This window comes from Ambystoma mexicanum, chromosome 5q (assembly GCF_040938575.1).
Source record: "Ambystoma mexicanum isolate Mex_15411 chromosome 5q, UKY_AmexF1_1, whole genome shotgun sequence".
Classification (NCBI taxonomy): Eukaryota; Metazoa; Chordata; class Amphibia; order Caudata; family Ambystomatidae; genus Ambystoma; species Ambystoma mexicanum.
The window spans coordinates 1,327,501,622-1,327,526,800 of NC_090933.1; the positions used below are offsets into that span (position 1 = coordinate 1,327,501,622).

At 51.0% G+C, this 25,179-nt stretch overlaps 1 protein-coding gene and 1 pseudogene across 1 annotated transcript in view; one reads left to right on the top strand and one right to left on the bottom strand.

The window, feature by feature from the left end:
• Positions 1–3,664, bottom strand: part of LOC138498532 (zinc finger protein 850-like) — a 511,734-nt gene extending 508,070 nt beyond the window's left edge. Inside the window, exon 1 of the mRNA XM_069622312.1 lies at positions 3,540–3,664. The gene's annotated coding sequence lies outside the window, so the exon portion shown is untranslated. The remainder of the gene's footprint in view (positions 1–3,539) is intronic.
• The window catches only part of LOC138498530 (zinc finger protein 585A-like), a 1,446,290-nt pseudogene that overhangs the window by 367,478 nt on the left and 1,053,633 nt on the right, over positions 1–25,179 (top strand).

A 25,179-nucleotide genomic window follows, 5' to 3' on the forward strand; every position in this document is an offset into this window, starting at 1 on the left:
ATTTTATTAGTATCGCACTCGTACACAAGTGTTTCAGAGCGCGACAAGGGAGGGGGACATGGGAGCACAAAAACACCACCACTCATCATCCTATGTACTTCCTTAAATACATCTTCGCTGCCTTCACCACCGCCTGTAACCCGTCCGATCGGCGGACACTCGGCCATCATATTAACAGTTACGATAATAAAACACAACAAATCCGCCATTCTGATAGTGACACCCCCTCCAATCACCCTCTCAACCGCCAAAGACTGAACCTCCCCCACCTCCAGTCGCTTCACCACTACAGCAGGACTACCCACCACAACCACCTGCTCCGCCCGCACCTCCTGAACTGCTGCAGCTGATGTTATGACACACCTTAGTGCTCACATCCTTACAGGCCTCCACATGTGCAACACACCCCCTAAAAGAAGCAACATGATCCCTACCACAATTGTAACACTTTGGTGTACATACAGAGACACAATCCTTAATATCATGGGGACCCCCACACTTACCAGACCTTCTCTTCTTCCTATGAGATCGCGCCACGTGACCATACGCCCGACACTTATAGCACCTAAGGGGGGCTGGGACATAAGGCTTCACCCGAAACCCCAAAAACACATGCTCCGGCTCCTCACTCACACTAAACCAAAAAGCCACAGTAGTAGAAATGATACCCCCATCAGGATCTTTCCTACCCAACCGTCACACCTCCAAAACCCCCAACTCTTGCAACAAACTCAATGTCCCTGTAATGCACACAAAGAGGTACACCATAAATCACTCTCTTACACACCGCACCACCCTGATTCGACACAGAAACAGGATGTCTCCCAAGACATCCCAAATCCAATGTTTTGTTCCTGGTCAGCTCACCCACACCCTTAACCAACAAACGCCCCCTACTGATTACCTGGACAGACTGCACAGCACCAATCCCTTTCCAGACCCACTCTGACATCACAAAAGGGCCAACTCCATTGAGATCCTGATCGGACTTTGCCGACTTTATGACCACCTGCCACCCCAACTCTGCCTCCATGGATTCAACCACAGCCTCACACCCACCCACACACTGCTGTCCATCACCAGAACCACCACTTCCCTCCACCCTCCAATTCACAGAGGAGGATGGGGGGGGGGGGGTCTACTACAAAGCAGCTCCCCCCTGACATCCTCAAGCAACCCCCAATTTTTCCTCTCACCATCAACACCGGCTCCCACCAAACCCTCCGCTAGAGACTGCCAACCACCACCCGCAGCCAATTTCCCTTTCCCACCATCACCCTTGCCACTTTTCTTCCCACTTGGGCTCCCCCCTCCAGTCCTAAGAGACACCTTGTCAGATACACCACCACCAACCCCTGCAGACCCCGGTTTGCCCTTGCCTCCCAATGCATCACCCTCCCAGGCACAGCAGCCCCTGCAGACCCCAGGGTACCCTTGCCTCCCAATGCACTACCCTCCCAGGCACAGCTGCCCTTGCACTGCAGACCTTGGGTTACCCTTGCCTCCCAATGCATCACTCTCCCAGGAGCAGCAACCCCTGCAGACCCCAGGATACCCTTGCCTCCCATTGCATCACCCCTCCCAGGCGCAGCAGCCCCTAGGGTACCCTTGCCTCCCATGCATCACCCCTGCAGACCCCAGGGTACCCTTGCCTCCCAATGCATCATCCCTGTAGACCCCAGGGTACCCTTGCCTCCCAATGCATCACCCTCCAAGGCACAGCAACCCCTGCAGACCCCATGGTACCCTTACTACCCAATGTGTCACCCCTCCCAGGCACAGCAGCCCCTGCAGACCCCAGGGTACCCTTACTACCCAATGTGTCACCCCCCCAGGCACAGCAGCCCCTGCATACCCCAGGGTACCCTTACTACCCAATGCATCACCCTCCCAGGCGCAGCAACTCCTGCAGACCCCAGCGTACCCGGACCTCCCAATGCATCACCCTCCCAGGCGCAGCAACCCCTGCAGACCCCAGGGTACCCTTACTACCCAATGCATCAGCCCTCCCAGGCGCAGCAGCCCCTGCAGACCCCAGGGTACCCTTACTACCCAATGTGTCACTCCTCCCAGGCACAGCAGCCCCTGCATACCCCAGGGTACCCTTACTACCCAATGCATCACCCCTCCAAGGCGCAGCAGCCCCTGCATACCCCAGGGTACCCTGACCTCCCAATGCATCACCCTCCCAGGCGCAGCAACCCCTGCAGACCCCAGGGTACCCTGACCTCCCAATGCATCACCCTCCCAGGCGCAGCAACCCCTGCAGACCCCAGGGTACCCTCGTACTCCCAATGCATCACCCTCCCAGGCACAGCCACCCCTGCAGAGCCAAGGGTACCCTTGCCTCCCAATGCATCAGCCCTCCCAGGCGCAGCAGCCCCTGCAGACCCCAGGGTACCCTTACTACCCAATGTGTCACCCCTCCAAGGCACAGCAGCCCCTGCGTACCCCAGGGTACCCTTACTACCCAATGCATCACCCCTCCCAGGCGCAGCAGCCCCTGCATACCCCAGGGTACCCTCGTACTCCCAATGCATCACCCTCCCAGGCACAGCCACCCCTGCAGAGCCAAGGGTACCCTTGCCTCCCAATGCATCAGCCCTCCCAGGCGCAGCAGCCCCTGCAGACCCCAGGGTACCCTTACTACCCAATGTGTCACCCCTCCCAGGCACAGCAGCCCCTGCGTACCCCAGGGTACCCTTACTACCCAATGCATCACCCCTCCCAGGCGCAGCAGCCCCTGCATACCCCAGGGTACTCTGACCTCCCAATGCATCACCCTCCCAGGCGCAGCAACCCCTGCAGACCGCAGGGTACCCTTACTACCCAATGCATCACCCCTCCCAGGCACAGCCACCCCTCCAGAGCCAAGGGTACCCTTGCCTCCCAATGCATCACCCCTTCCAGACGCAGCAACCCCTGCAGACCCCTTGGTACCCTAGCCTCCAAAAGCATCACCCCTCCCAAGTGCAGCAGCCCCTGCAGTCCCAGGCGCAGGCCTTAGGCCAACTTGCACCCCCACCACCACCAGCCCCTGCACACCCCAGGGTACTCTGGCCTCCCAATGCATTACCCCTCCCAGGCGCAGCAACCCCTGCAGACCCCAGGGTACCCTTACTACCCAATGTGTCACCTCTCCCAGGCGCAACAGCCCCTGCAGACCCCAGGGTACCCTGGCCTCCCAATGCATCACCTCTCCCAGGTGCAGCAGCCCCTGCAGACCCCAGGGTACCCTTGCCTCCCAATGCATTACCCCTCCCAGGCGCAGCAACCCCTGCAGACCCCAGGGTACCCTTACTACCCAATGTGTCACCTCTCCCAGGCGCAACAGCCCCTGCAGACCCCAGGGTACCCTGGCCTCCCAATGCATCACCTCTCCCAGGTGCAGCAGCCCCTGCAGACCCCAGGGTACCCTTGCCTCCCAATGCATCACCCTCCCAGGTGCAGGCCTTAGGCCATCTTGCACCCTCACTCCGCAGCCGCCTTCTCCAGAGTATTTCCCTGCTCACTCATATCGGCCCCCCAACACGTCGCACCTGCCTGCATCCGCTGCCTGCTCCGTACGGCAACTCTCCCTGCTCCTGTATGATGACGTGCAAACGCCCGCGCCGCCCCTGCTGCTGGCAACAGGAACTCGGCACCACGCTCTAGCCGGATCCACCCTCTGCCCCGGAAGCACTTCATTCAATGGCCCTGGAAAAGCACAATGAAGACGTGGAAGTCACGTGAAGAAGAGCAGCAAGGCCATTGCTAAGGTCCCTTTCTCTAATGGGAACCAGCCACGACTGTAGGAAGTCACGTGGAGAATAATGGGCGGGCCGTTGCTATGGTCCGTTTCTCGGATGGGAACTATCCACTACCGTAAGGGAAGGATGACGGGTTAGCCCGAAAAGTAAGGGAACGTCGTACTGTTTAGTTCCTGCCTGCTTTGACCGCTGGAATTATTTTACATTTGAAAACATAGTATTTGTGGTCCCAGGAGAACGAACTGGACCCCTTCCACCGCTCGGGACCTCGCACTAAAGATCCACATCAGCAAAGCCGAGCCGCAAACCCGAAGAACAGACATGCGCAGTGCTGACAAACTGATCCTCAGAGCATGCGCAGTGCTGAGAGACAGCTTCACAGAGCATGCGCAGTAATCGCGTGATGCGCCGGGCATGCGTACATCATAGAACAAACTGCGCATGCTCAAGAATCGGAGTCTTATGCAGGGGTGTAAACATATCGAGCGCTAAGACAGCAATAACAAACTCTGAGAGAGAATCACCTAAGTATGCGCAGGAAAAGGACCATGAGACGCGCATGCGGACATTTCCGAACGTGTTCAGTGATCTGCGTCCTGCGCAGAGGTGTTAAACATGCAGAGCGCTGACACACTATTCACTAGCGCATGTGCAGCAAAAAGGATAACAAGGGCGAGAAACCTGCAACTGCACCAACATTACAAGGTAGTCATGTGTCAGCTATTCAGCCCAGTTCCTTCATATTGCAGTGCGTGCATGCATCATGCACTATTGCTCCTGTGCATCCTGTGTTGCCCCTGCTGGGCCTCTCAGGTCATGTTACAGCCTCCAGCTCTTTACTGCTGTGTTGCCTTTACTTGCTAGTTAATCCCAAAGCCTCTCACTAGTTAATGCCAGAGCCTCTTGCTAGTTAATGCCAGAGCCTCTCGCTAGTTAATCCCAGAGCCCCATGCTAGTTAATCACAAAGCCTCTCACTAGTTAATCCCAGAGCCTCTTGCTAGTTAATCCCAGAGCCTTTTGCTAGTTAATGCCAGAGCCTGTTTTCCTTATGGTATCTTCAAATTGCAGTGCACGCGTGCTAATGACCAGCTCATCCATCACACACACCCACCCTCTTGCAGCCCAGGGCTCAACGTACCAATGCATACCTCCAGAGCTCTGATGTCCCTTCAACACTCACACCTCACTTATCGCCTTATACCCTTAAACACACAACTCCACTCTCCCGTAATCATCCATTCAACTTGCCCACCACTTTTCCCAGACAACAAACATACAAACATATCCACAGACCACAAAACATAGTACTGCTGCTCCAACATATTTCAGATCCGTGCAGGAATGTTCTGCACACTAAATGGTTTCCAACATGTGGCTCTCTGTTCTATTGTTGACTTTACTGCTAGACAAAGCCCGGGCATGTTCACCCATTGTTAAATGCTTGTGTACCTAAGTGTGCTGTACACACTCCTGGATTAGCTCTCTCTTGCCTGCTTTGGACCTGGCTCCACGCTGCATGCCTAAGAGGAAGACTCCCAGGCTGCCGTAACGTGGACTATAAACAGCAGCATATGGACTTTGTTGCACTCAATGCCTCCTGCTGCTCTGCCCACCCACTCCCAGAAACCCTACTTCAACTCTGTGCACGCTTGCATGCGCACCCAAAGTGCACCTAAGTGTGCTGTTGTGCTGTTTGGGTGTGCGGGGTGCGGAGGCTTTGTGATAATTTTCTTTTTTGTCCGGGCCCTGTTAAACACTGTAGGTTTTTCATTTTGAGTGCTAGTTCATCGAGGTAATCACTTACTCAGCCCTTTTTTTGTGACGTTCCTACTGAAAACGGAAAGGTCAAGTTTCTTTTTCTCTCTATTAGTCACGCTGTTCACTGGCTGCGAAATTCAAAGCACTACTTGCAGCCGAGCCTAGTTCTAACACTTCTACATGAAATCCTGCGCTTCCTGTATTTATTTGAACGTGCTGCACATTTGTTTTTCTCTGTTTTTGAGTGGGAAATGTGCATTGCTTATGCATAATCTGTACAACTTCTTTTCAGTGCAATTAACACTGCTGCCTGCGCTTGGGGGCGTATGGCTTTGGTTTTTCCTTCCTGCTCTTTACTGAATGTGCATCGCTCTTCACCATTCTCCACTCAGCACATATGTTGCAGAGGGACTTGCTGTGTTAAACCCATTAGGTTTTGGTGCTTCCAATGAAACTCATGTATGCATCTATGCCTGTGAATGGTGTGTCATTTAAGACTGGCAACATTCAACCTGTGGCTTACTCACGCAACACCTTACAGGCAGTACGTGTGCAGTTTGTCAACCGATTGCCTCACTACAGGCTCTGAAATTGCCGCTACATAGTGAACTTTTTTTAGTGAACCTATTAGGTCTGTGATGCTTCTAATGAAACTCATGTATGCATTTATACTAGTAAACGGTGTGTCATTTAAGTCTGGTAACATTTAACCTGTGGCTTACTCACGCAACACCTTATAGGGCCTCATCACGAGTTGGGCGGTAACGCCGGCGCTATTACCGCCGGCGCCATTAGCCCTACCGCCAAACCCTCTGGTGCTTTTAGCGCCGGATCACGAGTTTGGGAGAGCGGTTAGTGCCCATTCCCCATTGGGCCCATTAGGGAATTCCTCATTCCCCATTGGGCCCAATGGGGAAAATTCGCGCTATTCCTGCCGGTGGATTTCCCGCCGTGGAAAATCACCAAATTTGCCCCGGATTTCCCCCCAGCTCAGATCTGCGGGGAAATCCGCCAAGGCCATGATCTGGCGGACCCTTAAATGCGGCGGTAATAGCGCTACTGCCACTTTTAAGGGTTACCGCCAGACTCGTGATGAGGCCCATAGTCAGTACGTGTGTAGATTGTCAACCAATTGCCTCTCTACAAGCTCTGAAATTGCCTCTACATAGTGATTTATTTTTTTCTCTCCTTAATCTGGAATTGCCCTTGTCACTCTTGTCCTAAATTGGAACAATAGCTACACAGTCAATAAGCATCCTTTCATTACAAGCTTCCCAGTACTGACTTTTGCTCCATAAGGTTCTGGACCTGGCGGACACCGTTCCGGCTGGTACAGGGGTCTCTGATCAAATCTATGTGAATCACGGGAAGGGTAACTATCCCTTCTCCCTTAGTACCCTGGTTATTGTGAATTTTGGTAACCCTCCACCCTTGGTCTCCCCTCTCCCGGATTGGGTTGTCTGGTTTGCTGAAAGCGGGAAACAAAAGGAGGGTTGTGCTGCAGGCTGGGGTTTTTTGAATACCGTTGGAAGAAACTTAAACCAGCATTTGGGGGATTACTGCCCTCCTGGGGGAAGTTGGGAGGGCAGTTTCCCGGGGTAGTACTTACCTGATTAGATCACGCCCCCTTGAGCTGGGGGAGGTCCATACATACCCCAAGATTGGTCGATTGCCCTTGTACCTGGGACTTATATAATCAGGGGAGTTAGGGTTCCCATTGGTGGGATTACCTCCCTGACTGCCACCTTTTTGTGATTGGCCTGAAGGCCTTCTGGGTCTCTCATTTTGCTGATTTTGTGTAGGTACATTTTTAGGCTCCCCTATCTCTAGGTCTAGAATGGGGGCAACCTTCACCTCCGCCACCTTAGCAGCAGCCGGGGTGTTGGCTGGTTCGGGGTTTTTGGCCACATTTGTATTTTCAGCAGGTTTTGGACTTCATAAATGTGGGTCGCCTGCTCTATGACCCAGTCCAGAGATCTTTTATCGTGGAAGTCCTTCACCAGCTGGGTCATAATATACTTTGGGAGCGCATGAAAGAAGGTAGTTATAAACTCCCTGCTATCTTTGCGCACACTCCTTTAGGTTTGTGCAAAGGTGCATTTTAGCTCGTGCACAAATTCTTGTGGGGCTTGATCTTCCCCGAACTCCAGATTGTAGGCCACTTTGCGAGCCTCTTGGGAGTTTCTGTGGGCAGAAAAGTTTTTCAAGATGACCGCCCTGTAGGTGGACCATCTTGAGTGGTTCTGATCGTCCAGTGCAGCAAAGAAGCTGGAGTACTCAGGAGAGAAGGTCCATTTAACATACTCTATGCAGTTCTGGTTATCTTTGAGGTAAAAAGTATCCATCATCTGCTCATAGAGTTCCAAGTGTTCCCAAACAGAATATGTTGTGTTTTTGTGGTATGGGGTTATGAAACTCCTAATGGCCTTAATCTGCCTAATGGGTCTTTTGTCATAACTCTCTTGAGTTTGTTTGCTTTCTTTGGCTTAGTCACCTGATTCCACTCACCCTCAGACTCAGAGGAGTTGCTACTTGAGGTCTCCTCATGATTATCTAGACGCTCTCTGATTCTGTGAACTTGAGAGGGGCTCGCAGAATGGTGTGGCCTAGTTTCTCCACTCCTGTGGTGCCCAGGAGAGTGGTCTTCTGGCTCCTCCCTGCTCCCAGAGTTGGCAGAGTATCCCCACCCACTGCCCTATTTGGGTAGAGGTCTTCAGGATGCTCTTTTTGGGCCTCATTTCATTCGGTTTTTCATCAAATTGGACCAACTGGCCTCCATGTTGTCCTGGGTTTTAAGACTTTAGTCCTCAAGACAGTTTTCTCTGGCACAATCATGCAAGTCAGCCAGACCTTGTGCGAGGGGACTCTTTTTTTGTTTTGGACATATCTGACCTCCACATAAAAGCCTTGCATTGACAGAATCCAGGAAGTAATTCAGGAATTACTCAAATTTCCGGCCCGGATTCTGTCACTAGAAGATATTGCAGAGGCTGGTGTGGAGTCTCCACTATGATGTGTTCCCCCTGGATGAACGAGCGGTAATTCTTCAATGCCCACACCGTTGCCAGGACTGCCTCCTCACAATCGTTGAATGTTTCCTTCCCAGAGGATAAAGTCTTACTTGCATAGGAGATGACTTTATTCACCTTGTCTAGCTTCTGATACAATACTGCTGTCAAGCATGTATTCGGGAACCGTGTCTCCAAGAAGAACTCCTTGTTTTTGAGGGTAAGCTAGACAAGGCGCTTGTGAGAGTCTTCTTTTGAGTTTCTTTACTGCCTCAGCTTGTTCTGGACCCCACTCCCACTTGACTCCCCCTTCAACAGGTGGATCAGGGGTCTTGTGACCTCTGCGTAATCCTCAATGAACTTCCTACTGTAATTAGTCAGTCCAAGGAGGCTTCTTAGCTCACGCAGAGTTGTGGGGTCTTTTAGTTTTACGAGTGCGTCCACTTTCTTTTCCTGGGGACAGAGACCCTCAGGAGTTATCTCATTCCCCAAGAAGTTGACAGGGGTCCTGCACCACTGTGCCTTTTGGAAGGACATTTGGTAGGCAGAATTCTCTGTAAAGGCTAATTTCCCAAACCTAGTGAGTCCCCCAGCAGCTTTGCTGGATTTTTGGGGTTTATTTGTTTTCTCCTGCCAAGAGTGAGACTCTTTTACCCTCACTCTTGGACATGATTTGAGTGTGTTTTTTTGACTCTATGTGTTCTACGGGCTATGGGGTCTTTTACTCCATAGGGCTTCATGTGTTTTTGTGATGTGTGTTACACAGCACCCTCAGTGCAGTAACACAGGGGTGGCATAGTGACCCCCAAACATAGACTCCATACCCTGGGACTGACTACTGTCTCCCAGGGCATGTAAAGTCACCATTGACTTTACTAGTCTCCAATTCTGAACAGAACCAGTACAAACCATCATATTGTGAACGTACTGGTCGGGGCAATTCGATTGACCCGGGGTCTGTTGTTCAAGGGGGCACGTCTCCGTCCCCCCTGATCGGGTTTTGGCTGGTGGCAGTGGAAACTACTTTTTATATTCGACCGCGAATATATCCCTACGGAATTTTCCCATTGTTCGAGCATACCACTTTTTAATATAGCCTCGAACATACCGCTGGTTTATTAAATTAATATGAAATCGCCGGTTGGTATATTTTGCCGAAACTCTGTTCCAAAATGGCGTTTGTGTTCGCTTCTGTGACTCCAACCCAAGTGGAGCCCTTTGTTCCACCTATTTGGTGGGCTTCTCCACAGAAGCCCTCCAAGTGGTGCCACTCTGTCTGGGGTACTTAGGAGGGGTGGAGAGGGATTTAGGCACCCTGGACTGCGTTGCCTTGGCAACCCAAGTCGCACTCTTCTCTGGTTGGCCCAGTGGTGAGCCGCCCAGCTCACCATTTAGCATGTTTGAGTGACAGCTAGGACTGATGAATGGGGGTTTGCCGCATAAAAGCAGGGTCTTGGGGACTGGATCTTCAGAAGTCGCCACAGGACCTAAGAATCCGACGAGGGAGAAGCTGAGCCGACCTGCAGCGACGACACCACCGGTGGAGCCCTGCTGAACCGTCTCACCACATCCCAAAGACAGAGGAGTTCTCCAGTCCGGAGAGTCTTCTTCCTTAGAGTGGTGTGGATAAGCAATCTGCCTTCCTTTTTCGCTTCCTGGAGCATCTCGTGGCCGCCTTGCCTGTGTCAAGCACCCCGGCAACCGGGATACCACGTTTTACCATGACCGCAAAACAAAGGGTAGTACCTTTAACCGGAAAACTCTGCGGCTTGTTTCTTCCCTGGCAGTGCAACGACCTTCATCTTTCCCCCACGTCGAGATCTTCTCTTCCTCTGGACGATGCTGCAACTTTCACCCGCTGCCAGGAACAACTGCCCCCGCTGGAGGATCCTTTCCGCATAAGGTACTGTGTTCCGCCTGGCTTCCCTTGCAACCGACTGTACGGGGTAGATTTAGCCCCTGGCTTTCGAACCTGGGTTAGCCTGGGACACCCTAGCTAAACTTTTCTGAGCCTAACTAAAAACCTTTTTGAACACTCTAAAAGACTTTTCAAGCCTGTTGTAGCTGTGTGATCTTGGGTGCATTTGTGCCCTGCTCTCTCCAAGAGTGGGCCCGGCCTATGAACTTTTGCTCACAAGTAGACTTTGACTTTCCTGCCTTGCTTAAGTATTCTTAAAGTATTAGTGTGGTGTACTTTCCTACATTCTGCCTTTTTCCCTCCGTTTTTCATTAACCTATTGGAGTGCCATCTATAGTTAAGCGCTCACCTCTGTCTGAAAATATGTGGTGTTAACTAAGACTTGTCTGATAAGGAATAAGGGATGTATATATATTAATAGTAACTGTGTTTGAAGTGATTTACAATAATAGTGCTGGAGTGTTTCAATAAGTGTGTTTTTAAATAAATAATTATATACCTTGATACCAAAGCTCTGGTCAGTGTTGGCTTGTACTATTGTGTTTGAGTGCCTATTGTGTATACTTTGCATACTGCCTAACTCTTCTTGAGGGAAGTCTAACTGCTCAGCCACAGCTACCAAGTGAATCTGGGTTGTGCAGACTGCTACCAAGTGGGTTTACTGCTAATCACCTGTAGTCCTAAATCTTTTGCAGTGGTCCCTAAGGGAACTGCACAGGTTTCTGCCTAACAACATTTTTGCTCTGGCAACCATCAACTGGGTCAGAACATAACAGTTTCCGCTATATGTTCCTCCACAGTTGAGCTTTTTATCAGGACATCATCCACATAGGCCAGGTTACCCCTTCCACCCAAGCCGCGCATGGCCTTATGTAGGAAGATATTGAATTTGTTGCCGGAGTTGATGTATCCGAAGGGAGTCCGGGTCCACGTGTACTGCTGCCACCCGAAGGTAAAGGCCAGCTCTATTGGTCCTCCTACTGACAGGCACGGTCCTGTACCCATTGGTCAGGTCAATGGCAGTGTATATCTTTGACCCCTGGATCTGGGCCAGCCCCTGGTCAATGTAGGGGAGAGGCCATTGGGACATGTGGACCCGTTTATTCAGCTCCTTCAGGTCAGCACAGAGTCTCCACTGGCCGTTCGTTTTTTAAATCCCCAACACCGGATTATTAAAGGTGTTGTGTAGTCTGGACGAATTATCCCACGGGACTCAAGGTTTTTGATGATTTCCGTCAGGGACTCCATGGATGCGAGAGGCAAGCAGTATTGCTTCACAAACACTGGAGTCATACCAGGGTCCGTGGGAAGTGTTGTTGTATGGATTTCAGTGCCACCACAGTCATATGAGTCCACCGCAAAGAGATCTTGAAAATCTAAGAACACCTGTTTCAACTTTTGCTTTTGCTCCGGAGTCTCACAGGCATCAGCTAGGTTGACCCACTCCTCAACCATTTGCCTGAAGCCTGGAAAGACTCCCGGTTTTGCTATCTCAGCGGCCTCCTCCAGGTGGGTGGAGAGGTCCCTGGTTAGAGTATTGACCTGGACAGAGGGTTTCAGGCAGGAGAGGCAGTCATTGTGGACCTGAAATATCACCTCATCCTGCCTGATGTCACAGGTCACCTCTCCCTCACCGTAAGGGCAGGAAGAGTACACCAGGAAATTACCCCCTTGCCGGGTGAGGATCCTGTCTGGTGGTATGTCATTCTCAGGGTCCAAACAGTCCTTGGGGATTGGTCCTATCAGTTAATTATCTAGATCCGTGGAAAGATATCGGTCATCAACCGCCATTCCAATTATGGTGCCTGCGCCCAGAGTGATACTCCTAAGGTCGCTGTTATCCATCAATATTGGAATGGTGTTATGTTCTACATTGACTAATGGTGTTGGGTTTAACCCCAGCCCCTGCTGTTGGAGATGGGCATTGAGCTGTACATATAAGTCAGGATTTTGCAGTTTTTGTCCTCTTTTAATTTTTAATTCAAGTGGGAATAGTCGTGTCCGTCCTGGGATGGTGACCTCCTCTCAAATTTGAACTTCAACTGCATATCGCACCGATTGGGCTGACCAAAATGCTTTTTCTGAATCATCAAAGTCCATGGGATTACCCCTTAGTCGGGACCAGGCTTGGTAGTTCATCAGGTCCAAATTAATGGCAAAACGATTGAGAATGTCAGTTCCTAAATAGAATGCAGCAGGGACATATCACACGACCCACCAATTATGTTCTATGCTTTTGTTAACTATAGAAAGTTTGAGCATGCACCTGCTAGGCAGGAGATGTTTGGAATTGGGAGTTTCCAGGCCCATTTACCACTTATCGATCAATTTAAATGTGGGAATGGCTGGATCTTTTGGGAGCTTTCGGAACATGGCTTCGCTGATGTAGCTCTTACCGTTGTTCACGCACACTCGGCCGAGAACATCCTCCTTCCCCTCTTTTAACTGTATAGGGATGAACAACTGTTCTCTAATTTTCTGAATGTCAGCTAAACTTTGATCTGGTTTCTCATCACTTTTGACTATGGAATTGGGATTTTCAGATTGTGAATCAGTATAGAATTTCAAAGTATTTCCTTCTAGTGTGGAATGCCACTTGAAACTGGAATGAAGGCTGATTTTCAGGAATGGAGAGGAGTTCATATCAGCAGTGTGTTGTTTTACAGCAATTACTGTCACGTCAGGTATTTGATTGTTCTGGAAATGAAACTCAATATGATCGGTTTGTGTTCAACCATGTGGCATGTGCCATTTAAACTAACATGGTTGACACTCTGTTTCAATTTTATTGGCCTTTTTCACACAGTCTATTAGGGGGGACAACCTACGCAGTATGCCATTCCCTAGTAGACAGGGTGTGCCCTCTGGAGTCAGTACTATGACCGGGTGTTTCACTTTGTGTCGCCCAATTTGTATTTCCAAATCTGCAGTCCCCTCGACAGGAATTGGATTCCCGTCGAAGTTCTGGAATTGTCCAGGAAGAGGGGTGAGAGGAATCTGGTATCTCTCCCCCTTCCTGAATTTAGCTGCTCAGAGGCCCTTTTTGACAGAAGAGTGGCTTGGGATCCAGTGTCTACCAGCGCCAAAACTGCACATTGCCCTTGCACTTGGACCAGGGCATAACATCTACCCTCTTTCTCCTCCAGTGGGCAAAGGTAATGGGCATACCGGGCAAGCTGCATGGTCAATTTCTTCAATTTGGACTCCGACATAGGGGTAGTTTGGGCATAATTCTGTGTTGGAGTTTGGGAATCTGAAAGCAAAATTTGACATTCTGATATTTGGGCAGTTTCGGGCTCCCCTTTTTCTGATTCTGGGTCCCCCCACACCCCTTTTTTGGAGGCAATCACCAGAATCGGTTTGTGAGGTTTGGATCCCTCTTTTAATACTTGATTCTCTGAATGCTCATTCTGGAGTTCAAGTATGGGCGATTCTGAATCAGTCCCCACATCCACCCAGTCTTCATTCAGATCTCTTGGGACACATTTTTCTTTGTGAGGAGTTGCCCCGTCCCTGAAGAAGAAGATTTTTTTCCCAGAATCATCTAAGGATTCTTCCCCTTCAAATTGGAGGACACTAACTTCCTTCACAAAATGGGCCTTTTTGCTATCTTTATTTCTCCTACCAACCCTCTGTTCCCTGGATTGCAGATTTTCAGGGGCAGGAGATTTTTGCTCCAGTTCCTGGGTGTCCATCGGCTTTTCACGAATGAGGAAGGAAGCTTCCTCTAGGGCTTTACACCTCCCTTCCCCCCGTGCCTCCTCCTCTGGAACCGGTGAGTTGTCAGGGTTCTCTCCCCGTCATTGTTCTGGGGTGCCAGATCCTTGGTTTGTGAGGTTCTGAGCCGCCATGTTCATCTGAGGGTTCTGTTGAGCCCTCAACATGCGACCCGGATCCTGGGTAAGTTTCTGGACCTGGCGCTTCAGTTGGGACAGCCGTTCCGGCTGGTACGGGGGTCTCTGATCAAATCTAGGTGGATCACGGGAAGGGTAACTATCCCTTCTCCTGTAGTACCCTGGATATTGTGAATTTTGGTAACCCTCCACTCTTGGCCTCCCCTCTCCCGGATTGGGTTGTCTGGTTTCCTGAAAGCAGGAAACGAAAGGAGGGTTGTGCTGCAGGTTGGGGTTTTGTGAGTACTGTGGGAAGAAACTTAACCCAGCATTTGGGGGATTACTGCCCTCCTGGGGGAAGTTAGGAGGGAAGTTTCCCGGGGCAGTACTTACCTGATTGGATCCCCCCCTTGAGCTGGGGGAGTCCATAGATACCCCAAGATTGGTCGATTGCCCTTGTACCAGGGACTTATATAATATGGGGAGTTAGGGATCCCATTGGTGGGATTACCTCCCTGACTGCCACCTGTTTGTGATTGGCCCGAAGGCCTTCTGGGTCTCTGATTTTGCTGATTTTGTGTAGGTAAATTTTTAGGCTCCCCCATCTCTAGGTCTAGAATGGGGGCAACCTTCACCTCCGCCACCTTAGCAGCAGCAGGGGTGTTGGCTGGTTTGGGGTTTTTGGCCAGATTTTTGTTTTCGGCAGGTTTTTGGACTTCATAAATGCGGGTCGCCTGCTCTACGACCCAGTCCACAGATCTTTTATCGTGGAAGTCCCTCAGCAGCTGGGTAATAATATACTTTCGGAGCGCATGAAAGAAGGTAGTTATAAACTCCCTGCTATCCATGCGCATCCTCCTTGTGTTTTGTGCAAAGGCACGTTTCAGCTCATGCACAAATTCTCGTGGGGCTGGATGTTCCCCGCACTCCAGATTGTAGGCCGCTTTGCGAGCCTCTTCGGGGTTTCTGTGGGCAGAAAAGTTTTTCAAGATGGCCGCCCTGTAGGTGGACCATCTTGAGTGGTTCTGATCGTCCAGTGCAGCAAAGAAGCTGGAGTACTCAGGAGAGAAGGTCCATTTAACATACTCTATGCAGTTCTGGTTATCTTGGGGTGAAAAGTATCCATCATCTGCTCATAGAGTTCCAAGTGTTCCCAAACAGAATATGTTGCGTTTTTGTGGTATGGGGTTATGTTATGTTATGTGTTATGTGCGTGCTTATTACGCGCCGGTAGCCCGCAGGCATCAGGGCGCGGGAAACCAAGAAGATCTGAACACGAATCACCTCATTAAGACAGGTAGAAAACCTAGAGATCGAGACTGTAATGCTCATTGAAACAATGAGGTTTTTAGCGATTTCCTAATACTCTGGTAATTAGCTTCAAGCCGTAATGCCATCGGCAACTTGTTCCAGAGGTCTACTGCTTTCACCGGGAAAGATTTGACTTGCCTAAGTGCGGACTTAGCCCCAGGTCTGTTCAGAGTGCCTCTGTCGGCTGATATTAGACATCTTCCAGGAGCATAGAAAGAGAAATGTTTTTTGAAATAGCTAGGGGCCTCTCCATATAGGCATCTGTGAATTATAGTCATGGCCTTGAACCTGACTCTCTCCTCCACTCTTAGTCAGTGTAGTGCTCTTCTCCCTGTTGACACATGTTCTCTATTATTTATGTTCTTGACTATGCGAACTGCGTTGTTTTGTATGACTTGGCACTTTTGAATTTCCCTTTTTGTGGCTCCTAGCAAGAGCGCGTTGCCATAGTCAAATCGCGAAGAGGATGATGGCCCTAGCGATTGTTGCAGCATTGACTTCATTAATGAAGGGTCTTATTGCTCTCAGAAGACGTAGATAGTAGGTGTTGTTTTTTATGCAGGTATCTTACCTGTACCTCTGCGCCCACTGAGGCCTCTACCATCATCCCGAGAGTTTTAACATGTGGCATCACCGGGATGTTAGCGCCCTTGATGGTAAAGGACTTATATTAATTCCCTAGTTTGCATCTGGCCTGTTGCTTGCCGAAAATCAGCAGCTCTGTTTTGGTATTATTTAAACACATCCAATGATGTTGCATCCAGTGGTCTATGATGTTATAAACCTCTGAGATTTTAGCACTATCAGTGGTGTAATCACCAGTGAGTTCAAAGATGAGCTGCGTATCATCAGCGTAATTTGTAAAGAAAACGCTTATGTGTTCCAGGAGTTCGCAGAGGCTTCTCAGATGTAGATTAAACAAGAGGTGACAGGCTAGCTCCCTGCGGGACTCCGTAATGGATGGGAGCGGCCTTGGAGAAATTGTCACCCCAATGTATTCTAGCACTCCGATCTTTGAGAAAGGATGATAACAAAGCCTTAGGGGAACAACCTACAATGTTGGCCAGTGCCTCCTGAAGGAGCTGGTGATCCACCAAATCAAAGGCCGCGCTTAGATCGAGAAGCATGAGAATCCCTGTTTTGCCTTTATCTCTCAGGCCCAACATATGCGACTGGAGGTCCAGCATAGCAGATTCAGTGCTATGGGAGGCTCTAAAACCTGATTGTTGATTGTGCAACAGCTTCAGGTCATCCACATTTTTTTGCATTTGGTTTGTGGCAACTTTATCTAGCACCTTCAAAATAAAGTTCGAGTTAGTGATGGGCCGTAGGTTCCCAGGATCTTTGGGGTCCAACCCTGCTTTTTTAACTAGTGGGGTAATAGTTACCTCTTTGATGTCCTTAGGCACCACCCCTTCACTGAAAGATGCATTTACTATCTTCGTTAAAACCGGTAGGAATAGTTCTTTGTGCTCCAAAATGATTTTGGTAGGCAGAGTATTCTCTGCACACAATGTCGGTTTCATCTTGGCTAGGACCTTACATAAATCGTCCTCTGATATGGGTAGGAACTTAAAACTCCCATTTGCTTCCGCATTAGTAGCTGCAACTTGGGTGACAGGTCTGTCGCTATCGTTTCTGGCTGCAATAATATTGTTTCTGGCCTTTTGGATCTTATTAGCAAAAGCTTCTTGCACCTTAACACAATCTTCTCTGGTAGGTGTATGTGGTGGTGTTAACACCCTGGGTTATCAAACTCCTAATGGCCTTAATCTGCCTAATGGGGTCTTTTGTCATAACTCTCTTGAGTTTATTTGCCTTCTTTGGCTTAGTCACCCTAGTCCACTCGCCCTCAGAGGAGTTGCTACTTGAGGTCCCCTCATGATTATCTAGGCGCTCCCAGATTCTGTGAGCTTGAGAGGGGCTCGCAGAATGGTGGGGCCTAGTTTATCCACTCGTGTGGTGCCCAGGAAAGTAGTCTTCTGACTGCTCCATGCTCCCAGGGTTAGCAGAGTATCCCCTCCCACTGCCCTAATCGGGTAGACGTCTTCAGGATGCTGTTTGTGGGCCTCATTTCATTTGTTTTTTCATCAAATTGAACCAACTGGCCTCCATGTTGTCCTGGGTTTTAAGACTTTAGTCCTCAAGATAGTTTTCTCTGGCACAATCATACAGGTCAGCCAGACCTTGTGCGAGGGGACTCTTCTTGTTTTGCCCCTATCTGACCTCCACATGAAAGCCTTGCATTGACAGAATCCAGGAAGTAATTCAGGAATTACTCACATTTCCGGCCCTGATTCTGTCACTTTGAAGATATTGCAGAGGCTGGTGTGGAGTCTCCACTGTGATGTATTCCCCCTGGATGAACGGGCAGCAATTTTTCAATGCCCACACTGTTGCCAGGAGTGCCTCCTCACAATCGTTGAATGTTTACTTCCCAGAGGATAAAGTCTTTTCTGCATAGGAGATGGCTTTATTGACCTTGTCAAGCTTCTGATACAATTCTGCTGTCAAGCACGTATTTGAGAACTGTGTCTCCAAGAAGAACTCTTTGTTTTTGAGGGTAAACTGGACAAGGCGCTTGTGAGAGTCTTCTTTTGAGTTGCTTTACTGCCTCGGCTTGTTCTGGACCCCACTCCCACTTGACCCCCCCCCGCCTTCAACAGGTGGATCAGGGGTCTTGTGACCTCTGCCTAATCCTCAATGAACTTCCTACTGTAATTAGTCAGTCCAAGGAGGATTCTTAGCTCATGCAGAGTTGGGGGGTCTTTCAGTTTTAGGAGTGCTTCCACGTTCTTTTCCTGGAGACAGAGACCCTCAGGAGTTATCTCATTCCCCAAGAAGTTGACATGGGTCCTGCACCACTGTGCCTTTTGGAAGGACATTTTTGCTCTGGCAACCCTCAACTGGGTCAGAACATAACGGATTTCCGCTATATGTTCCTCCACAGTTGAGCTATTTATCAGGACATCATCCACATAGGCCAGGCTCCCCCTTTCACCCAAGTCGGGCATGGCCTTATGTAGGAAGATGTTGAATTTGTTGCCGGAGTTGATGTATCCGAAGGGAGTCCGGGTCCACGTGTACTGCTGCCACCCTAAGGTAAATAGCAGCTTATATTGGTTCTCCCTACTGACAGGCACGGTTGAGTACCCATTGGTCAGGTCAATGGCAGTGTATACCTTTGACCCCTGGATCTGGGCCAGCCCCTGGTCAATGTAGGGGAGAGGCCATCGGGACATGTGGACCCATTTATTTAAACTGCTAAATGTTTATATTTTTGCAAAATCCTGCTGCAAAGACAAAAGTCTTTAAAGTTTATTTATAAAATAATCTCTGGAAACAGATGGGCGGTCCTTTGTCCTTCACTGGACCATTTTTTGCTTTCAGCTACCACCAACTGTCATTTACTCCGGAGTAAGGTGGGGGTTTCCAAATTGATTGAAAGTTTATTGCCCCTTCTCCACTTCACACTCCCGTGTCCTGGAAGTTCCATTGTCAGAGGGTTCAGCCCAGACCAGATTCTGCTCAACCTATGCATTATCACTTGGGTGTTAGTATCTACTGAGAGGGGCCCTTTTGTTTCTGTCATTCTCTCAGCAGAAACCTGTTTTGGGCTGATTCCTCCCCCCCATGCAGCCACTGAAGTTTGATTGAATTGTATTTATTTTTGTTCTGAATTTGAAGAAAACTTGCTGAATAGAACTATCCCATACGTGTACCTTCACAGCACAATCCCCTTTCACATGGCTATGCAAGAAGAGGTTTTTGTTCAACATAGTACTCTTAAACAGGCATCTTCTTCTTTAGTTTGCAAAGCCCATTTTTACACATGTGGTGCAAGCTGCTAGCACTTTGCTTTCAAATTCGCTTTTTGACTGTTCATCTGGATTCCCACACGCTTTTGCAGCCATAGTTATTTTCTTGTAGGCAGTAACCACCTATGCACTGAAATTGACATAGCCCAGAGCTGGAGTTTCTTTGAATTACTGATCATTGACACATTGGGCCTCATTACGACCCTGGCGGTAAGCGCCCGTCATTAACGCCATGGCGTAATGAGCGTTTACGCCGTGGGACGATGGCGTAAAGAGCGCCACATCACGACCCATCGCGCACGAGCATTACGCCATGGCGGTAATGCAAATAACGCCATGGCGGAAAAGGCCCCTACCGCCATCGCTAAGCGAGCAAGGTGCCCATCCGCCAGCGTAAGTAGCGGCCACCGTAATTTACGGCCACCGTAATTTACGGCCAGCGTAATTTACGGCCACCGTAATTTACGGTGGCCGTAAAAGGCCAAACCGGAAATAGCGTCATCGCGCCGGAACGGGAAGCAGCCCGTCGGCCATCTTTAAAAACACAATCCATCGCCATCCTACCAAACAACACCAGACCCAATCGGGAAGAAGAAGGCCATCTGGGCCCTGGTGGCTGAGCGCGTCAGCGCGGTGGGGACCGTACCCCGCACCCCACAGCAGTGCCGGAAACGCTGGGATGACCTGCGCATACGGGTCAGAGCCGTCATCTCGGCAAACCGCAACCTTGCCCAGGGAACCGGTGGAGGGTCAGAATCCCCCCTGAAACTCCAACCGTGGGAGGAGATCTGTGCTGCCACCATCGGCATGGAATCCATCGAAGGCGTTGGAGGGATGGAAAGGGGAGCCCCGACATCAGGCGATGAAGGTAGGTGCCTCATACAAGACATGCCATAGTCACAGCAGTCCAATCATGTGTAGCACAAGGTTGCCCTAGAGTGTAAATGCAACACAAATCAATACTGCCCATAGCCACATGCGAGCACCACCCTGCATACACTGCTGGCACCCGCATACCTGCATCCACATGCCACACCAAAAGGAGACAACCTGCATGGCACTGCCTGAAACCTGCCTCATCCACTGGCCAAAATAATGTCAACCATTGTCATTCAAAAGTCCGTATACCCATCAATAACGCCCTCCCACCTTTGCTCCACCACAGGCACAGAATCACACCCAGAGGACCAGGAGACCCCTGCGCCGAAGAGGGCGAAGTCCACCAACAACCTCCCTGCACCCTCAACCTCAGCTGCAGTGAGGCAGACCCCACGACAAGCAGGTCCCACCGCAGGCATACCGGAGGTCCCACCGGCAAGCACCCCTGTTGGCAGCAGGCCAGCAGCTGCTGCTCCACCTCCACCGACATTGCCTGCCACTGAAGGCAGGGGGTCAGCGGCCAGCAGCAACATCGGGGAGACAGCTGCAACAGCTGCATGTTCTGACTCGGACATGGAGCAGGAGGTCAGAAGCCCCACTGACCAACTACATTCCCCCTGTTTCTCAGACGCCAGCCCCCATGAGGGCGACACACAGGGGCACACTGAGGCAGAGGAGTGGCCTTCCACCCCATGCCCTGTCCACACTCCACAGGAGGGGACCAGCCCCTCCATCACTCCACCTGCACTGGCCATGGGCCAGCACGGCCAGCCGTCCCTCGAGGACATCACTCAACGGCAGCATCAACTGTCCGCAATGCTGGATGAGCATGCAGCGGAATGTGTGGGGGCTAGGTTTAGCATAGAACAGGCCACGGAGACACTAAGGGCGGAAGTGGCGCAGAGCACTGCCACCCTGAGGGATGCCATGCAGGCCATGTCCAGGGACATCTGTGCAGAACTTGCGGCCTTGCGTCGTGCGGTCATTGGCCTCACCCACACACGACAGGACGTGCATGCACAGGAGCAGCCAGGGACATCCTCCACTGCCAGTTCTGCGCAGAGCAGCCCCGTGCGCCGTTCCGGACGCAACCTGCGCTCCACAGCCAGGGGTGCCCCGGGTGCCGGGAGAGGGGGCTTGTGACGGCCTGTGGACACTGTCACAGGCATCTGTTGACAGCTACTTGGGGTGTGTTGGGGTGTGCAGGGGGGAGGGGGGAGGTGGGAGGGGGTGTGTTGGGGTGTGCAGGGGGGAGGTGGGAGGGGGTGTGTTGGGGTGTGCAGGGGGGAGGGGGGAGGTGGGAGGGGGTGTGTTGGGGTGTGCAGGGGGGAGGGGGGAGGTGGGAGGGGGTGTGTTGGGGTGTGCAGGGGGGAGGTGGGAGGGGGTGTGACACGACAGTTCATGGTTCCAATACACCTTTTTTCTTTCAAAAAAAGGAAATTTGTGGACATTTTCATTGCGTATGTGTGCTTTATTGGTGTACAGTCCACAGTGTGCATGCCCCAGAGACACACAGTGCCCCAAGTGCAGTCTCCATGCGATGAACACCAGCCGTGTGTGCTAGAAGCAGTGGTTGATGATACTTTGGCGCATGGCACGCCCCTCCTGTACATCGCCTCCTCCATGTGGTGGCGCCCCATCTGCACCCTCCTCATCCTCATCCTCATCGTCAGGTGGTTGCAGTTCTGCGTCAGGGGGCAGGGGCACATTCCGTCTGACGCACATATTGTGCAGCATGACACATGCCATGACGATCTTTGCCACCTTCTCATGGCCATACAGGAGTGCCCCACCAGACCTGCTGAGGCTTCGGAACCGTGCCTTCAGGAGGCCGAATGTCTGCTCTATGACCACACGAGTACGTGTATGTGCACGGTTGAAGTCCTCCTCGTGCTGGTTCTGCGGGTTCCGGACTGGCGTGAGGAGCCACCTCTTCAGGGGGTAGGCTGCATCACCTGTATGTAGGCGAGAATGTATGTGTCAGTCATGTTGTCTGATCAGGAACATGATGTTCCACCATGGCTGGCATGGAACTGTTACCTTGGCTCACTTCTACATGCACTAATTGATTCACACTATGCAACCAGTATATGCTCATTGCTGCCATGGCCTGTTTTGCATGACATCACCCTATGTATGCAGAGGGGTTTTGTGCATTGTGAGTGCCCTTCCTCTGTATCCGTTCTCTGTGTTACTCACAGGCCAGTGGAGTATGCATCATCCCCCCCCCCCTTTCTGCCAGGTGGAGTATGCATCATCCCCCCCCCCTTTCTGCCAGGTGGAGTATGCATCATCCCCCCCCCCCTTTCTGCCAGGTGGAGTATGCATCATCCCCCCCCCCTTTCTGCCAGGTGGAGTATGCATCATCCCCCCCCCTTTCTGCCAGGTGGAGTATGCACTGGTACGTCATTCCCATGCCCACTTCCATGACATGGCACTCACCGAGTAGCCAGGATCTTGGGCCTGCATGTCGCTCCATGTAGCGTGGTATTATGGAGTTCCTCAGGATCATGGAATCATGGGTTGATCCGGGGAATCGGGCACAACAATGTGTGATGATCTTGTTGGAGTCACAGACCATTTGCACGTTGATAGAGTGGAACTGTTTCCGGTTGCGGTACGGTACCTCCATGGCACGTGGAACCACCAATTCCACATGGGTGCAGTCGATGGCACCAATGCAACCGGGTATGCTGGCTAGTGCATGGAAACCCACTTTGGTGTTTGCAATCTCCTGGGCAGTCCGTGGTAATGAGATGTGGTCGTCTGTGTGCTTGAGGAGGGCATCGAGCACTTGGATGAGTGTTCGTGAGAATAATGGTTGTGAAATGCCATGCAGGTGCCCCACTGTGTGCTGGTAGGTGCCTGTGGCCAGGAAGTGGAGTACAGCCACTACCTTCAGTAGGGGGGGGATGGCGGTTGGACTTTCTATCATGCTGACGATGTCATCGTGTATCATGTCTACGATGGCGGTGATGGTGTCCCGGTCCAAACGGTACAGGGTGTGGATCTGCTCAGCAGTGAGGTTGTTTGGATTGGCTCTGATGCGTGGGATTGGGGGCTGCCTGCGTGGTGGCACTGGCTGTGCTGGTGGGGCTTGCTGGGCCTGCCTTGCCCTCCTTCTCCTCCTGCGTCTCCTCTGTGCTGCCTGTTGTTGTTGTTGTTGTTGCTGTTGTAGTAGCACATGCATTGCTATCAGGTCCTCCAGCCCCAACATTGCTAGTCGTATTGGCATCATTGTGGAGTGTGACTGGGTGTGGGTAGGGGTGGGGTGTGCTCTTTTTGTACTCCCCTGAGTCTGTATTGCCTTCACCTGTGCTGTTTCTGTGCACCTGTGGCAGCTGCATTCACTTGAATTGGCCCTTTACGGTTGGTTCGCGATGGCGTTATTTGCACCATGGCGGTAAGGTACTTTGCGGCCTCGGTGATGGCGTTAGGTGCATGTCCGCTTGGGTCGGCATTTGCGTGCCTTTCCGCCATGGCGCTAAGTACGGTGTGGGCGGTCGCGTGCGCGCACCCTTAGCGCAGTTAGCGGCAGCGTTAACTACGATGCCGCTATTGGCATCGTAGTTTACGGTCAGGAGTCATGATCGGACCTGGCGGAAAACGATGGCGGTAAGCATTTAGCGCCATCGTTTGTCACTTAGCGCCAGGGTCGTAATGAGGCCCATTGTAACTTAAAAAGTGAAGCTTTTCCTGTGCGCTGGAAAATGAAGTTTCTTTGCTGATTTTTCTCAGATTTGGTTTGGCAGAGCCTGTCATTCAGGGGTCATACTTGGTTTTGCTGAAGCACAATGAGGATGTGAATTGGCATGGCAGGGCCTTATTAATAAAAGTAGTTCAAGGAAGAACAGATAAAAATAGCGTCAGAGCAGCATCATTGTAAGGTAAAATACCCCCTTTACAATGGGGACTTTGGGCCGGCAGCAAAGCAGTGCTGCTTTTGTTTTTACTCTATTCCTTTTGCATATGTAAGAACACGCTAGCAAGCTCCCTCAGTGTGCCCCCTAGTTCCATACTGCCCAATATGTGCTTGGCAAGATGGTGCAGCCATCTTTTTGTCACTGCAAAATGCAGTTTTGAGGCCATGGTGCTCACAGGAGCCAGCGCAGCCATTTTGCTGTTTCTGCTGAAATGCAGCTTGGTGATGTGGGGAAGTACAGCCGAGTTGAGTCAATATAACCCACATACAGCCGGAGAGCCACCTGGAAATGGAAGCCTTCGACAGGGCCTTCCCATGGTTCACAGGACCAAAGTTAAAAAAAGCAGAGAGGTTTTCAGGAAACTCTTCTTGCGGGCCATAAACCTTCAGTGCTCAGGCCACATCCAACGAGTGCAAAGTCCTCTCAGCCGGCCACAAAGGCATCATAAAAACACAGGCAACACCAAGGGCTCATTAACATGAAATTCCAACAGAACCTTGGGCATGAAGGAGGGGTGCGTCTGCAGCACCACCCTCGTCTCGTGGAAAGTCAAATAAGGCTGCTTGCAGGACAGGGCCTGGATCTCACCTACTCCTATTGCAGAGGTGATGGCCACGAGGAAAGCTGTCTTCCACGACAGACACTTGAGTGGCGCTGAATGCATAGGTTCGATTGGGGTCACCCCCATGCCCCCCACACCCCATGAGCCTAGTCAGCATCACGTTGAGGTCCCACGCCAGGCCCTTCACCAGCGGGAACGAGCACAACAGTCTCTTGATGAACTCTTTGACTACATGGTGCAACCACAGTGAAGACTGTCCCGGATCCCTGGTATTGCGGGAGATAGCCGCAAGATGTACCTTGATGGAGACATGTGCCAGCCCTGATTTAGCCAATGACAAATACAAGTACGAGAGGAGCCGTGACACTGAGAGGGTCGATCTTCTGCGACCGGAACCAAGTCGCAAAACGCTTCCATTT